Source organism: Leptosomus discolor, chromosome 6, assembly GCF_034619465.1.
Source record: "Leptosomus discolor isolate bLepDis1 chromosome 6, bLepDis1.hap2, whole genome shotgun sequence".
In the NCBI taxonomy this organism is placed as follows: domain Eukaryota; kingdom Metazoa; phylum Chordata; class Aves; order Leptosomiformes; family Leptosomidae; genus Leptosomus; species Leptosomus discolor.
Window position 1 is genome coordinate 7181640 of NC_141396.1, and position 16647 is coordinate 7198286.

Sequence of the window (16647 nt, forward strand, 5' to 3'; positions counted from 1 at the left end):
GAGGTAAACAGAGAAAATGAGTATAAACCAGCTGTAAAATGAACAGAGGCTGGAAATCGGCAGAGAGCTTTCAGGCATTTGAGGAGTATGGCTTGGCAACAGATACTACAGACAATTAGTTTAAGGAGAAAGTTTGATCAACTTATGTGCAATTTGACACGGAAGAGCTATTTGTGATAGCAAGAGTGAGTCTTAGCAACCTAGAAGGTCTCTTCCAGCACTAGTGTGTTGCTCTTACAGTCAGAGACACATGCAGTAAATTCTGCCACGTACAGTTTTTCCGTAGGGAGGAAATGCCCAGTTTCCTCTCTGACCCACTCCTGCTTGCTGATTTTTCATTGCCTCAATGGATGAGAAACATCTCCTTCCATGCTGTGGGAGAAGGGGGTCAGCAGGACAGGTGGACATGTCTCTCTTTGTGGCTGCATGTCTGGGGCAGGGAGAGGTGCCTGCTTGGCAGCACCGTCTGCGGAGCTGCTTGAGGTACCAAGGGGCTTCTGTTCTGGTGGCATCTGCCAGAAAAGACTGGTTAGTCTGGAAAAACAGGAGACTGAGTGGGCAGGTCAGGGTACATCTTGCAGATTTAGGATCTGTGTTGAACAACAGGCCAGGCTGCTAACGAAAATAAGCCATTCCCTACCGGTTAGTCTTTGCAAGCAAACATCCACGCTGCAAGTGATTTGTTAACAGCACGTAGCGCCTGAGAGTGCAGAGCAGCTTAGTTCTCTAAAGGGAATGAAGAACGGGAGCGAGTACAGGATATTTATTATCTAGGTTAGATGTAAAGCATCGTGAGTGAAAAGGGAATAAATGCCAAGGGGTTAGTAAATTCTGTGTAGACGGTCCCTGGGCTGTCTCAGCTGCCTGAGGTGCATCAAATAAAGGCCTGCTAGCACTTGCTCCTTCTGAATACAACAGCTCCTCTGGCTGCTGGGGGAGCTAAGCCAACGCCTTACTGTTGCTACAAGGGTCGTGCCTCTTCCCCTCTTCTGGCATCCTTGCTAATGGTCTTGTCTCTTGGCCTTGTACCGGCTGTGGCATAAGAAACTTCACTTGATTTTGTCCCCCAGATTGGATGTCTGCCTGCTTAGCACACGGAATCGGATTGAAGGAGGTTGGGGGTCAAAATGAGGGCCAGCACCAAGAAAGGGGGCAGGGATGTAGAGAACTAAACTGGGGGAGAGTGGGGTGGAAGAGCAGGGCTGCCCGTTTTTTGCAGCCAGCCATTCGCTAGATCAGCTCAGCCTGTCGTCTTGCTCTGACTGTGCCCTCAGCCTGTTTGCAGTAACTGCACCTCAGGTTAGTGGGGAGCGTGCTGGGGAGGGAGCGGGGCTGCTGCTGAGCTGCCATGGGATGCCAGATGTCCCCGGTGCTGACAAGCTGTACCTCCTGTTATGAGTGCTAAAAGCACTTCAGCTGAAGAAGAAAAAGAAACTGGCGAAGCAAGACAAAGACACAATCCATTGTGAAAGAAAAAACTCTGCCATCCCATAGAAAACACGTCGCGTCACATGCTCTGGCAGAGACTTCAGGTTGGCCTAATTTAATCAAATATTCATGTTGTGGTTCTCCCTTGTCCTACTGTGACGGCAGCTGACATCGATCACCGAAAGCCTTTGACAGAGATAATTGTCCTTGTTGAGTCTTGCTTCTATTTCAACACCCCCTTAGCAGCCTCTTTTCACACCTTTGTAGATCTGCACATTTACCCCCCATTACTTGAGTTCAGGAGCCTTCAGCTTCTGAAGTTCTGGTGTCTCACAAGAAGTCTGTGCATGCACATGTTGATTTGAACACAGAGCACATCCCCATGGAGCCAGCGTGCGGCCTCCTTTGACAATTTTGATATGACACATTAACATGTCATGGCACCTTTTGTACAGCTGACAAGCGTGGCACTTTTTAAGAGCTAAAAAAAGGCATTCGTGAAACCCTGCATCATATTATTGGCTCTCTGCTATCTTGTCAGTATTGTGCTCCCTCGTTATGCAGAATCAAATTGTGTGCCTGCAGAATTTCATAAACTGTAGCACCTCACACATCTGCAACAGACTAACTTGATTACAATAGTTTAATTCTGCTTGATATCAATCAGCTCTGTACACAGTAAGATTAATTATTGCTGTCACTTCGTCAGCTCTGTAATAAGAAAACATAGATTCTGAATGACAGATGCAAATTTGCTGGGAGCGAGGGGAGTGAGTTTGCCTCCCCTGCTCCCCAGGGAGGGCAAAAACCTGCAAAAGGTGAGCTGACCTGGGAAGGGATGTGCAGGCTGGAGCGGGGATTCTCACCTGCTCCGTGCCGCAGATGGGTGCTTGTTAGTCTCTAAACTGATTCCTCTCTTCTGTCAGCACGCCAGAGCATCTCACAATTCTGTTTGCCCAGGCAGACTAATTTTATTTGCAGGTATGCGATGGTGAGCATGGAAACTAGCTGCTGCCAAATGTTTGTCTTCAGGAGACTGCGCTATGTATTTGCTTCTCTTAAACTGTACCTCTTTATAGTGATTTTCTCTGATCCAGAGTGGGTGTAAAATGCCACCAGATCAGAAGAGCAATGATTTCCACCTGCTCTGCGCTGCTGTAAATGACTATGCAGGGAACTTGGACTGAAAAACTGCCTACTGTTGCAGAGGTGACAGACATAGCTGTTATTTTTGCTTTATTTTTGTGTACTGGCATTCTAGTGCAAAAGCTATGCTGAGTTGTAGGTTAGTATTTAATTCTCCTCATTCTCTACTGGTATGAGGTACTTCAGTTATCCTACTGCAAGGGCGTGAGCTAGAGCATCCACAAGCTGCTCCAACCAGCACAGGGTACGGAAGGCTCTAAGTCAGGGGGTAGTGGCAACCTCTTTACTCTTCCAGCTTCATCCTTGGAATAGAGAATGGAGCAGATCTTGGAGCAGGGAAGAAGTGTTTTGGTGGGTGGCTTCGGTAAAGTTACTTTGTGACACATAGTGGGGTTTTCTAAACAGATCATGTCATACTGGGTTTGTGTCTTCTCATTTGCTGGGTCTGTTGCACTTCCACGAAGTGATGCAAGATCCTCTCGTCGTAAGTCAGGGAGGGTTTCTGCTCTGCTGGTGTTTTACTCCCTAACTTGCAGGATGAACAGTGTAGCCACCCAAAACAGAAGGCCACGGGTTTTGCTATTTATCTTTTTTTCTTGAAAAGCTGGTGAGTACCAGGAATTTTCATATGAAACATTTCTGTATGTGGGAGAGTGTTCCCGGGCTAGTTTTAGGTATCTAACTTAATTCTCTCTGTTGGATATATAGGGAGCTGAAGTGCTGTGAATGGTCCCCTCGAGCAGCTGAAGTCACCTTTGCTGACTCTGAGAGGAACCTTGAAATCTAGCGTGGCTGCCCGAGGTCTTAGAGTACCCTCAAACTTGTCACTTGTAAGAAGGATTTCCATTGCAAAACAATCCATAGGCCCACAATTGAAATCTATGCTTAAAAGTGTGTTACTATGTCAGAGTGAGGATACACAAGCTGTGCTTCTCCCTTTCACTGATCCATGGGGTGAACTTGAATACCCATTATCCCTCAATATATTAAACCCTCTATTCACAAATCTCACCCCTATTCACATCAATAAAGAATTCAGGTTTTATCCTGAAGAAACAGGGTGCTGCAATCTCCCTGCCCAACGGCGCTAGCAAGAGAAATGATGCGTCGTGCATAATTCCTGTTTCATTTCCTTAACATACAGTGCATATATCACTGCGGTGGCAGTGGGCCATTATGGACTATCTGAGAGCTGCATCCAATATATCACACACGGGACAGGATGATATTATGAGGACTTTAATGTCATATGATGATCCCCTGGCATTGTTTGTCAGACTCCTGATTTGAATCGGTTTGATATTGAAGCCTCCCGCTGATGGTTATGGCTGCCACACCGCGTAATTCACGCTGTCCTTCTCAGCGTTTACTACTCGATGTCATGCATTTACGGAAAGTGAATGATGATAAACTACAGGAGTATATTTAACCTTAACTGTTATTAAATGATTGCTCTTCTCACTGTTTCAGCTGTCAGTGGTCAAATAGAGACTCGCTAATGACTTCTCCTTTTAGAGTATGTGTTGAAACTCCTGAAATTCATCAGGGGCAGTTATTCATGGAGTCACAGTGATACTGTTACGGCAGTAAAAAAAGGACAACTAGGGTAGAAGCGGGGGAAATAAGCACTTACAGACCATTCAGCAGAACAGCATCAACTCACTAAAAAAGCCACGTTCCTCCCCAAGGGCTGTGAACCTTGGAGCTTCAGAAAGGGTTTCAGCCTGTGCCTTCACCCGGAGCAGGAAGGGCTGCCTTCTCATGAGATCGGTGCCAGCTAGGGCAACCAGTCCAATGGGCTGAGGTCAGCATAAGCAATTCCTTACCTTTATAAGGCTTTTTATCCCTTCCTGTACCTATGAAGTCGTTGAGCAATGCCCGCAGGGTACAGGGACTGGATTAGTAACGTCTCTTCCCTGCCTCCACTTTGAAGACGAACTGTCTTGTCTGGCAGATGGGACTTGAACGGGCAGGACCGCGCTGCTTCAAGAAGCCAGGGTACTAGATATGCTGAAGGGATTCCTCAAATGCTTCACCTCATTTAGGTATTGGACAGGCTGTGAAGAGGTGGCGTTGGTGACTCAGATACAATCCTGTTTGTCTGCCAGCACCACAGAAGGTTGTGCTTCCCTGGAGGTAGCTGGGGTAGGAAAGCAGGAGATGGCACTTCTGCTGGCAGCTGATAGTCCTTTGCAGTTGAGATGCTCACCACAAGGTTTAGAAGGCTCACAGCCCTGGGACGCTGCCTTGGCTTTGTTGCCTCCTTCTCATCCATTCACAAAACAACAGCTAACAAAAAATATTCACATATATTTTCGGTGCTTTTATGGTTAGGCAGTAAAAATGTTCTTCTGGTAGTGGCGTTTATCCAAAAAAATGAGCATAATATATTTTTTTTTACAAATATTTTGATTGAATTAGCCAAACCTACAACCTTGCACTGTCCTTGCTAAAGTTGACAGCAACAGTTTTTGTGGTGGGGCTGTCTATCAACTGTAAATCCAGTAGAGAGACTTCTCATCTCATTTCTCCAAAGCTACAGAAGACTCATTTGCACTTTTGATTTAGGTTGGACTTAAATAGGTGACCTGTCTGAATGGGAAGGACTTTTCCACTTGCTTCTGTTACTCATTTTATAGTGATTTTGATCATGCTTCCTTTGATGCATTTCTACTGCTAATCTTTTTTTAATGACACTTAATTCAGTGTTTTTCTCAAATACCTTGCCTCTACTGAGAAGCACTTTGATACAAATCAGCTATTGGTGTATTGGGGAGATGTTCAAAGCAGTGCCTGATCCTGCAGGGCAAGGTAATGGCTTGAAACCAGAATCACTAAAAAGTGTAGGTGTCCCTCTTTTTTATTTTTTTTTTCCCTCCCTGCTCAGAAAATCACAGAAAGTGTATTCTCCATAGGCAAAAAACCAGGAAGGAGACAAGGTATTTATCACAGCAGCCCGAGAGCTGGAAAGGGACCGTTTGAAACGGACGGAGGAAAAAAGGATAAAAAGCCATGAATCAATATTTCTGTGCGCCTTCTGCTGCTGTTTATTTGAATCCATTTGTTTTGCTGACATATTTCCCATGCGGCTGGAAATGCTATTTCCTTTGATAACATCAGCAATTGATGTGTTGCATTTGCTGTACAGCTCGGTGCATCCTAGGCAAAGGGATGTCACTCCGACTCTGTAACACTGCTTTAAAAAAGGAAAAAAAAAAAAAAGCGCACGTTCACTTTTATCTCCCAGCTCTGCACCCCTGTGTGACAGGCAGCGGGCTCTGCCGCTGGGCGATGCCGCCCTCGCAGGGAATGAGCTGACAGAGAGTGAACAAATTGCTGCTGACCAAGGGCATACCATTATTTCTGTTGCAGGAGAGCTCTGGGATTTCATGTGATACAGAGTCTCTTGGAATTAATGCCATCGAGGTCTAGCAGGTCTGTTGCTGATGCTGTATGCCAGGGAGCGGTGGGGAGATGGCGTGATCGGCAGGGAGAACTTCTAGAAGTTTTGAAAGCTAGAAGGGACCACTGCATCGTCAGCCAGCACGCATCACCGATTTACTGGGTGATGATGCTTGTAACAGCGAGTCTGCTGCTGCCTTCACCGGCCCCGTCTCCTAAGTACTTGCTGTCACTATCGAAAACAAATCCCTTCAGCCTAATATATCTTTTAATTTGTTGATTGCAGCGGTGCAACAAATGGTATGTATTTAGTCCAGTATTATTTAAATCTATACACTTAGAATGCAAAGAATTATAAAAGATGCAATATTTCACTAGGAACTGATTTGGTCCCACTAGGAATAACGGAGAATTGATTTTTTTTTAATAGAATATACACATAGACACACGTACCTACCAGCTTTGGGCTGGTATTTTAACAAACCCACAACTCCTACGAGAACATGAAAGACAGGTTCTGTTAAGCTGCAAACCAGAGTTTGACGTGTGGTGTAAAACCAACAGGAGACAACTGTTTACCCGACTTCCTTTCAACGCACGTTCTGAGAAGACGGTGCTTCTGCTAGAAGCTCCCCAACTCAGGCAGGAGTAATGTCAATGAATGGCATATTGCTTCATGTAAAAAATGCTTCTTGGGCGCTCTCACTACTGGTACAGGGAAAAAGCAATTACATTCTCTTTCAACATTCAACAAGGAAAGGGCAGCTTTCCAATGAATCACAGAACTATTTATGTTTTGCGGGGAGCAGAGAGGGGAGTGCGGTGGCAAGAGAAAACATTTCCTCTGTTTTGCCTGCTTTCAGTGACCTAGAAAAATGGTTTTTTAGCCTCTCCATAGTTACCAGAATATCCTTCTTTTTTTTTTTTTTTTTTTTTCTTTTTGTTTTGTTTTGTTCTCAAAGCCTGGCACCCTCAGGAGGCGATTTCTGTGCTCTTTGAGCATTGGATCAGTAAATGGAGAAGAGCACATCCTTTCTTTGTAAAAACGTGCCGTCTCCTATAGTTCCTCCTATTCAGGAGCTGCTCAAAAGAACGTACCTTTCAAACATAATTCCTGCTATTCAGGAGGTGGTGCTGAACAAAGCTGAGGCTGGATACTAACCTCTTAAGGGGAATTCTTCCCTTTTCAACATGAAGCTGGTTGCATTCGAGTTGGGACCAGCTGCTGCTTCTGCTTTTTGAAAGAGGAAGAAGCAGGTACTGACTTAAAGGGATTCAAACTGCGACACGCCAATTGTCATTTCCTTGAACCTTACAGTGCACGCTCACACAGGAATCGTGAATCTGTGGCTTCAGAGCAGCGAGGGTGTGGACACCGATAAATAACCTGGTATGGCGAGGTTCAACTTCAGGAGACTTCTCCCTGGGTTGTTCTTTTTATCCTGTCTGACACCTGCTCAGTAAATTGTGCGGGGCAGAGATTTGTTGCTACGTTACTCTCTTCTCTAGTGCCTGGTTCAGCAGGGCCCTGGGACCAGGCACGTGTTTCTAGGTAGACTTCCACAACGGGTAATAAACGGCAAGAGCGTTGTCGTCCCTTCCACCAGTGCCGTTCTGGTTGGATCAGGCTGAGTATCATTAGGGCAATGGGAAAAGCCAGAGAGACTTTCTGGCGAGTTGCAGGGAAGGAAGAAGTTGTGCACACAGCCTGGGTACGCCGGGATCTCATAACTGGCTGCTGTAAAAGGAAGGACACGCCATCTGCGCTGACTGGGAAGCACAAGCCACGGTGCAATCCTGCTCCTGACTGCCCAGAACAGGCACCTGCCCAAAGTGCATTCCCTCTTCACCCGTGCACCCAAGTGGTTGAAGCGGAGCATCGAGGTCAAGATGGAGAAGGACAGGGGCTTGTCATGCCTGACTCTTATCTTCACAGAGCCAGCACGTGGAGGGGATTCACACCCTGACCTGGGAACTGGGAAAGGCTCCCGGAACTCATCTGAGTTAAGTGTCCCAGACCGGTCGCAAGACAGGGTGATTGGAAAAAGAACATGGACGGTTTCATCACTTCTGGGGGTGGAAATTTGGAATGCCTGGGCCCAGGGCAGCTTCTAATTTTATAAATTTAAAAATTATCAGCCAATGTTTCTCAGGCATCCAACCCATAAATTAGCAGCAGTAGTTCATTGCAGCGTGTTGAAGGCCGATGAAGTTCTGTAAGCTTTTTAAGACAGCTCACGAACACACTGAATTAGAAGCGCAGGAGTAGCCTTGTGGATGTAGCATTTCTGAGCATTATCTGAAGCGTGTTCTCTTAAACCATATTTGACAGGTGAATGCAGTAGAGAAAATATGGTTCCAGTGTGTATATTGAAAGCAGATGCAGTAAACTGAATTCAGTGGCTCCGAAGGAGGCAGCTGTTGCAAAGCTTGACATAGAGGATAAATTATGAGGTGCTATTTCTGGCCTCTGGCAAGAAAGAAAGGTGGGCGATGGAAGATTGACTTGAAAACACTCACTTTAAATGATTGTGGAATTGTGTGAGCTCCAGATGCGCTGCTTTTGCACTGACGGATGAGTCCAGAAGCTGACCTAATTCCCCTTGTTTTTGTCATACGGGCTTTTCTTTACCTATTTCACTCACAGAAGAAACATTTAAAGAGAACATAATTTCCTGTCTGTGAAGGTAAGGCACATGACAGGCTACCTGCTACTTTTTTTACTTCGTTTTACTTAAGTAACAGATCACTAAATATTTCATTTGTTTTGTCTAATTCATACAGTTCCTCCACAGTGATTTATTTATTTGGGGTTTTCTGCATAGAAGTTAACTTCTTTTATAAAGCAGCATATAAAAGCTCACCTAAAATATGGTAATTCTCATTGCACCTCAACAGAGAATGCTTGAAGAAAACTATATGAGAGGTGGCTCGAATCAGCTGAGGTTTCGTGCTGTAACAGTGAGTGTCCCTGTGCTTTTCTTCATTACGCATTGCAGCAGTGAGTTTTGTAGTAAAATTTCCACATGTCTTAAGCCACACTGATGAACACACATAAAGAGAAGTGATTTGTTTGTTATTGTCCCGTGTGCTTTTATTGACTGTAAATAAAGTTTATTTTCTTTATATTTGCTCCTGCATTGTTTTCCATTCACTTTGTTGTTCTGTAGCATCTCCATGCTACAAAAGTTTTGATCCTGGGTGATATTTTCAGCTGATATATATCAAAGAAATTGCGCCAATGAGTTAAGCTATTTAAAAGCGTAGTCCCTCTGTTTTAGACTTAGGCATATGTCAGACTGGTAGTGTTCGCAGCGTAAAGCATCGGAAATGCTATGCTAGCTCTGCTGCCGCTATAATTCTGCCAGCAAATTTTCCCCTAGAAAAGATTTATGGCTTAGAAATTGTTGTCTAACAGGAAAACACAGTATTTTTCACCATATGAATATGAATAAAGAGTATTTTCTTTGAATTCTGCTTTGACTTTCAGAGAGACACCTATGAAGCCAAGTGAGTAGGTCTCTGATTTAGGAATAAAATCTGTCCTGGTGAATCAGTCTTGAAGCAGGGAAGGAGCAGCTTGCAAGAAGGAGTGGCAGGAGCAGAGAAACTAATTGTCCTGAAGCATAATCTGTTCGTGTTACTTATTACCATGGAACAACCACAAAACAGGAGGGGATTTGATATTTTTTGCAACGTTGGAAGATGACATTTAAAGGGTGCTAGAGTTTTAGAATCCTTTTAAAGCCTCCTTCTCCTCCTATTCTCATTTCCTGATAAGGTCTACCAGTGGTTAGATACAAATACTTGACAGAAGCAAAGGTGTGAATTTAAAATATCGTACATATAAAAAACTCCCAGGAATGCTTTTGTATGTTTTTATCACTTTTCTGCTGATGTGCCGTCAGGAAGTTCTGTATTTATTTCTTCCTTCATATTTATTTCAGCTGGAATTAGTCTTCAATAATGTTCACTGTTGTTCTTGCTGGTTCATTGCTTCCCTTTATTATGCGATGTTATATGTGTCGTTTGCACCTAAAGTCCTGCAGTCCTTGGTGAACTTGGCACAAGTATGCTATCAATTAGAAAAAAAATCTGAAGCATAATTTTCATGGGAGAAGACTATGGATTGATTTACTCCCCCACTGTTTAAATACAGCAGCAGGTCACAGATCAAGACCCCGTCGTGGTGGGGCTGTGAAAAAGAAAGACAATGTCTGTCCTTCAAAGCCTGAGATCTCACTGTCAGACAAGAACTAATGAATGGATATAGACAGGGAGGGAGGCAGAAGGAAATATGAGCCACCGCTAGTCAGAGCACACCGGCAGCCTAACACTTAAGGATTTTATTGACGTAATGTCAAAGGAGAATTTTAAGGATAATGAGGATAGTTTCACAGATACTTATAGCTGCCTGGGAAAAAGCACAAAGGTGCCTGAGTGAGTGTTTTGACAAGTGGGAGATAAGGGCTTTTAACCTGAGGGATTGGAGGACAGAGTTCGTTTCCTGATACTTAATGAAAGACAAGAACTGGATCATAAAGAACCTTGAAAGCGAAGCTTCTGTTTGATGCGACGGAGAAGGGCGTCCAGAAACTCAGGAGGGGTCTGAGATGGTTTGGTAACGTGGTCGGTTTGACGGATAAGGGGGGAGAATGACCCCATTTGTTGAGGGGAAGTGGAAAAAAAAGGTCACTGCAACTGAGGGAAGAGGAGAGAATCTCAGGAGACTTCCACCTTTGGGTGGGTAAGAGAGGACGTATGCCAAAATGTTACTTGCACCGATTTCCAAGAATGGCAGGATGTGGGACACGAAGGGCCAAGCCAGGGCAGCACCCAGGTGGGATGATGGGACTGTGCCCAAGAGAAGAGGGAAGGGAAGGAGATAAGGGAGTGAGCCTGGAGGGAAATTAAAGGCTGTCTTTGAAGTTGAGCTTATAGGTTTTGCTATGTTGAGATTGTATTACTGCCAGAAAGGAAGGGAGGAGGAGAGAAAGTTAAGCCAGGGATACAAACACAACCTGGGTGGGGGAAGAGAGGCTGAAGAGAAGAAATAACTGAAGAAGTAGGAAGAAAATTAGAGAGTATCAAGCAAAGAAGCCAGGCAAGACAAGGCTGTGGGTGGTGAATGATGCCAAAGCTCTGGGCAGATAGAGGAGGGTGAGGCTGGAGCGCTGATTGTGAAGTTTGATTAAGATAAAGCCGCTTGCTACACTGGTAAGGACAGTAATCACGAGGGCTAGAGGCTGGTGTCTGTGTGTCTTTGGTCCTTGAGTAACAACACTTAACAATCTCTTGCATTTGCTATTTCTGTGTTTAAGTTTGCCTTAAAACCGTAAAACATTGTAAAAAAAAAAATCTCTTGCATTTGTGTAATTCCTTTCACCCTGAAGTATTTTACAGAGGGGACACGAGTTTGGGCAGCTGAGATTTTCAGAGTGGATCAGAGCAGGTGGCGACTCTGGAAAATGCCGAATGGAAAGCGGGAAGCAGCACCGGGTCCTGCAGAATACATGGGTGGACCTTCCATTAAGCATTGAATTGAAAGCAGACCAAGAAACCATGCGATAGACTCATTAAAGCCTTCCCCACCATGACAGCTTGTCGGAAAAAAAAGTTTTAATGGGCCAATTATAGCTACGGAAAGATAGTGGCCCAGTTTAAAACTCAAGACGTGGTGAATTCATGCATTATCTTCCAGCAGGAGGAACTATGCATGCTGTTTTTCCATTTTCTGAGAAAATACCAAGAATGAGGAAGCTGATATCCAGTATCTCATGCAAAACAAAGACTGGGCACCAGTTCTTCTGATGCTGCCTGCTGGTGGTTCATGCCAGCCAGATATGTGCTGTGCAAATTATTTTCCAGACTGTCTTAGATGTGAAAGCAAATGAAAGATGTGATGGAGGAAGCTTTCCTCCTATCTTATTAAACTGTCCTAGAAAGGCCTGTGTTTGAAACAGCAAGAGAAGCGCTGCCTAACGCCTGAAAGCATCGTGCAAGACAGTAATCAGTAGTAGGGCTCTATGGTAGGGCAGCAAAGGGACGTGCTACTTGTTCTCTTCCCCTTTCTATATTGTTTTCGCTTGTGCAATGATTTTTCCTCCTTGCCCCAGTTTCCCTTCACAGATTTTCCCCTGAAAAATTCTCTTGTGGCTATCACAAACGTATTCTAAACCTTCCAGTCATCGGCTGCTCACCGTTGGTGAGGACAGATCACGCACATCTAGCCATTATTCAAACAAATACATGACTTACATGATTTTTTATTTTTTTTTTTTTTAGTTTTCCTGCATTATTGCTCAGAAAATGTCGTTCCTCTGTGTTCAGCCCTGCAGATGACTGGCTCCACCTCTAGGCGAATGACAGTTAGCTTTACAGGGTGATCTGCCCGTCGCTGTTTATGCTGGGTTTTTTTAATTTTCATTTTGGAAAAATCAAACCAGGATGTTTTGTTAGATTGATGGCTCTCAGTAACTGGCACAATGCTGCTGTTACCTGCAGAAGGTCTAGGAGGAATGCAAGTTTTCCCTCTATTATGAACAACTCCCAAATATTTCCTAAATTTTATACCTAAATGTATTGTTAATGTCCTTTTAAAAAAAGTTCCTCACTACTGAGAAAATCTTATTGGCAGCAGACAATATCAAAATCCTTTTCACTTTTCTTTTTTTTTTTTTAAAATGACTAAAATTGTTGTGCTTTTATACCCAACACGTCTTTGTATGTGCATTCTCAGCTAAAAATGTGGAAAGGATCGAAGATTAAAGCACAAAAGCTTTGGCAGATTCTCTGAAAATGCTACTTAATGTATTCTATTATGTACCCTTATTTTACTGGAACCAAAGTTTTCACGGACTCACGCGTATTCTCTGCATACCCTGTGAGAAAGAAATGAAATGCTTAATGATACAATAAACAAAATCTGCTCTGAGAAGTCTAGAGTTTCCTTTTTGCTTTTAGTCAAGAAGCACTTGTTTGATAAATGGGGCGCTTTTAGAGAGCTTACAATAGCCTGCACACCCGAGCGGAGGCGGAGGCTCGGCGGAAGATTACCAGGAGATAATGGAGCAAGTCAAATGAGAAAACATGATGAAACAGCAGAAAATTTACGTGCTGTTTTGCTCCTTCCTCGTGCAGTAATAAAACCGGGGCTTTCGTGTTCATTTCCAAACGCTACCCCGTAAGCATGTGTCGCTGGATGCGCCCAAGCGGCTGAGGACCGGCCCAGCCCTGAGGTCCCAGGGGAGCGGGCTGACACCTAATGCCCGGCTGTACAACCAGCACCGGTGAAACCTCCCCCGCAGCTTTTCACCGCGTTAAATGCATCGGGCCTCTCCTGGAGAACCTGAATCCATCAGGGAGCCAGGAGGATGGATCCGCTTTGGCCGCAGTGAGACCACACCACCGGTGCTGCCGAGCGCAGACGGTGCGGGGCTGGAGCCAGTCTTGGTGGAGACTCCCCGGTGGAGAACCTGCGGGAGCAACACCCAGCACCGGGGCTGACAGTCACGGGTTTGAAGACAGCGGCGTGGAAGCGGCACCACAACCCCTGTGAGGATCACGCGGTGCCAGGGGCCTGTGCCGGCAGCAGCATGGCCGGACCCGCACCCATGGGGATGGCTGAGCCCGGCTGGTGGGAGCGTTGCCTCCGGTGGCGCCGTTGCCCAACACACGTGACCTTCCAGCACGGTACCAGCTGCCATGAGTAGCTCAGATATGGCCAAAACCTCCGTTTTTGTGGAACCGCACGCAAGAGGTGGTGCACGCCCCGGGGAAGAGCCATGGCCTGCGTGCATCCTGGACTCCGGTGCTTGAAGCTTCCCTGGCGGCAGGGAATTGCCTTCAGTTGTCTTCCCAGTTTGCGGTGCACAAGCACTGACAGATCGTGCTCCAGGTTTTTCACGTGCACTAGAGGCAGACGGCTGGTTTTGTTCAGTGCTGAACAGTTTCAGAGACTCCTGTGTTCGGAATGTGCTGGCCCTCTGTTGGCCAGAAGACATATTTGGCTGACCAAAGGCCCAAGAAATAACCAAAAATGAGGTTACTAATGAATAACAGCCAATACATTTTGTTATTTAAACATCAGCTCCTTTTGATACTGGCTTATGGGACAGAATAGTCTGGTCATGCTCGTAGTTAGAAGGATGCCACAAAATGCCCGTAGTGTAATTATGCTAAGAGAATTATGCTTTGTATTGGTGCTGTAAAACCAATCCCAAACCCATATGAGCAAAATATATGTGCTGTGAAATTACAGGACACACGTGCCACCCATCCTGCTGTCCTCAGGGCTCGGGTCAGGGCGTTGCTTTACGTGCCTGACTGACATAACAGAGCATCCAGCAGCCGTTCAGCTGAGGCTCTGGCCCAGGGGACACGGCTGTGCAGGGCTGGCTCTTCTGCCTGTTCCCATGGGCCAAATACTGAGTTATCCTTGAATCCCGGAACTGCGTAGACCTTGAAATAACCTTGTTTAATAATTTATGAGGGTGAGAGTAACGTGCAAGGACCTGGCAGAGAAAGGTAACAGGACGTACACCACACAGCACAGGCAAGGAGTGAACCTCAAGCTCTGAGCTTAAATGGAGCTCCTGGATGAAAGGGCAGAAGGTTTATGGGTGGGGGTCCTGGGTGAGGCTGGTCATGTTAATTACAGCCAATTAGTGCACTCAGGGCCTTCCCATCAGGCACAGCTGATGCAGGGAATGTGACCACTAGTGGAGAAGTCAGAAAAATTTCAGTGGCTGTACTACTGTAGTCATCGTGCTCTTAACACCCTGCTGCTGACGGTGCCCAGGCAGAGAAAAGGGAGCTGGTTTGGAAAATATCTGTTCATTATAAGCAGCTTCACGCAGTTCTGGGTCCTGTTCTCTTTGTAAGGCTGGAGAGGAGGAACACAGCCTCACTTGCTGAAGGACCGAAGCAGGTATGTGCTCGAACTTAATGTAAAAGGTTCCCGTTTACCCTAAATGCAAATTATCCGGCTGAGTTTTTGCATACGGACCCAGGGGTAACAGAGAGCAGCCCGTGGGGTCTCTCCTGCCGCTCGTTTGTTAGTTTCAGGAGAACACGACCTGATTTGACTGTCTTTGTTGTGCCCTGCGCAGCAGGAGCGTACCTACACGTCCAGCACAGCACAGGAGAAAGGACAAACATCTCTGGAGCACACTGGAGCGTTTGGGTTGGATCAGCAGCTTACATCTCCTCCCCTGTTCCCCGGCTGTGCAGCGAGGGCTTCTCTTCTCCACCAAAGGCCCTGCGCTGGCACCTGGCAAGAGCACGCTGCTGCTGTCTTGGTGGGGGTAGCTGGGGTTCCTTATGTTCAAAATACACCATTTCTTTTGCTTTCTCCTGCCTGCAGAAGACGGCAGGGATTGTTCCTCTTCAGGCAGCTGATTTCTGCTTCTGCTGTTTCCTTCCGCTGAACTCTCAGAAATCGATACTGCTGATAAAATGTGTTAACAGCTTTTAGCTCCCAAGGACTTATCACATAAGCTCTTTTTTTTTTTTCCTCCTTCCCAGGCAGAGATCAACTAAGAGACTGTAACATGACGAGACAGACTGTATATAGTCTGTGTTCGCAGACTGCATGTAGTCAAGAAACACTAAGGGTGGCCTCTTGGTACCGTAACTGGCACATTTTCATGAAAACTAACCAGCTTGCCCTAAGCAGCAGTTGCTGTTGGAAGGGTTATGCCACAGATTGCCAGACTGCAGAGGGACTACCAGTTCTCTGAGCTCGAGCAAGTCACGTCTCGGAGATTGTCAAAATATGTCTCAAAAATAACGAGCGCTCGAACCTCCCTTCCGGTTTGTCTGCCCTCTGCCAGGATTCTGCAAGGGGCTGTCTCATTTGCCATCGAGAGAGCTATGTTCCATGCTCCTCCTGACAGACTGCTACTTAAGGCTCTGCTCAGCATTCATGTTTCTTTCTTGTCAGAATTATTTTCTTTTTTTTTTTTTTCATTTGGTTTTTAGAACCAGAGCTATAAATCTGGGAAGCATTTTACATGCTGGATTGAAATCCCATTGAAATCAATGAAAGCTTTCCTATTGACTTCAGTGGACTGGGCACTTGGGAAATAAGGAAAAATGGTCTCTTTTAAAATAAGAAGAATTGTACCCATGTCATAATGTTTATCCTCAACAGCAGGAAATAAAACACAACGTATTATGCATATCCTTTCCCGACAGGCTTCATCTGTCATTTAACTGTTACCTACAGACACCCAGCTGTGACACGGAGCGCCGCAACAGCTGTTCTGGGGTACCTGACAATTCTGCTTTATAAACACAAATGTCTGAGGAAGAAGGAAATACCTTTATCTGGTTGATACAAATGTTCCTATAAAATTGAAACTACGCAAAAGAGAAAACATCCAGCAGCAGCAACTGTCACAGCTTGCTTCTGAGAGCCCAGAGGGGAAAGCTCCCCTGTAGCCTGATTTCTACAAATTTCTGTGGAAAAAACATTTCTTTAATGACTCATACTTTCTGTGGGTACTGTTAGGAAATCTTGATCTTCCCTTTTAATTTGTAGCAAAGCTGGTGGCTGTGACCTGGTTATCAAAAGTGCTGAGCCAAAAAAACCAAAAAAAAAGTAAACGTTACGAAAATATACCGAACGCTTCTGATATTTGTGTAGGTAATTAAATACGGATCCAGGAG